Genomic DNA, 1,619 nt, shown 5'->3' on the forward strand with positions numbered 1-1,619 from the left:
GACTGAGTACGACAATGATTCAGGTTGTATATTCAAATTGGATTTAGTGAAGCATTTGTGATAGAAATTGCAGGGCTAATGGCTTAGTACGTGATATCACGCATGCTCCTCTGAATGAAATACAATTTTTGGGTAATCTCATTGAGGTAATGACCACCAAAAGTTGTTTGTTGTCGCAGAACACGATAACCTGGTTTCATGACATGCAAACACATGGTGGACCGATGGACCATGGATTCAACACCGAGGGCGCTATTTTGTAAGAACAATATTCTCCAAGTAAAGGAAACTGTTGAATGGCATAAAATCACTAACAACTTTTAAAAATCGTATGCCGAAACTGAAAAACTGTAAAGACCTGCTAGGCTCATGTCTATCTGTGTGCAAGAAATCTTATAACAAGCACAATGCGGTTTTTCGCGTTAATCTTGACAACAAATTCTCTCTCTCTCTCTCTCTCTCTCTCTCTCTCTCTCTCTCTCTCTCTCTCTCATATATGTTCACTTCACTATAATTGAATTCGTGTGACGGTCGTAATATTATAAAGATTATTCAAGAAATGTGAACACAATAAATGCATCGGGATCGTTTGCATCAATTCAAGGGGTAATCACGATGAAAGGTACTTACGTATTTGTTAGTTGTCTTGTCTCATTTCACTGCCCAACTGACAAGTAAGTTTCACTACTTATCGACGTGTCTCCAGGTAACGTTGTTGTGTCAATTTTCCAGTGTCTTTGCGTTTCCCAATTGTTTTTTCGTCACGGCAGTCTGACTCCAAAACAGGTGCTTCATCGTGAAATTAGGACATTCCAGTACTTTCCAGTCTGATCAGACAAAATATTGAATTGTACTCGACTAGTAAAAATCTTCCATTTGTCGAACGGTACATGGCAGCGAAAGAAACTTTCGTGCTCGTTCAATAATGCGACATCGAGAATGTCTCCTACGTAACTTCATAAGTCATTATCAATACAGTATGTAAAAGTGAAAATTGCATGTCAACTGGTTTTCTCACGTCGTGATTGGTACCGGTAGCTCTGCAAGCCGAGTCCGTTCGTTTGCGGTGGAATTTCAGGAAAGGACTAGCGCCCTCAGTCATTATACTGATTATTTTATTTCGATACACCGTACTAGCTCAGCATCGAGTGAGAACACATATATTTGGATAACAAGGTAGTATGTATATGGTAAAGGGTGGCACAGAATGGACTTATTTGTATGAAGTAGATTTGCCAGTCTGACAGAGCTCAGCGATAGAAATGTACACACTAGAAGCATTGAATTACCCACCATCCAAATGTCAGAAATCAATAGATTCTCGTGAAAATTCGTTGTAATTGTCGATTTAACTTCGGTAAGTACTAAGAAAGGCGGACATAGGCTTTCATTTTATGATTGTGATTTCGTTTTATTGCGATTCTACAAAACGTTCGACATGAAACTTTAGAAAACAACTCTAAGTTTACCTTATAAACACATACAGGAGCATCAACGGTAACACTAAAACTACAAGGGTTAGGGTAATATTCTGAAACGGCTAACAATATTGATATCGATCTAGCATGAAATAAAAAGTACACTCGCAAAAAATTGAAACCTCGAAACTCTGTGCACAC

This window comes from Ptychodera flava, chromosome 3 (genome assembly GCF_041260155.1).
Source record: "Ptychodera flava strain L36383 chromosome 3, AS_Pfla_20210202, whole genome shotgun sequence".
Lineage (NCBI taxonomy): Eukaryota > Metazoa > Hemichordata > Enteropneusta > Ptychoderidae > Ptychodera > Ptychodera flava.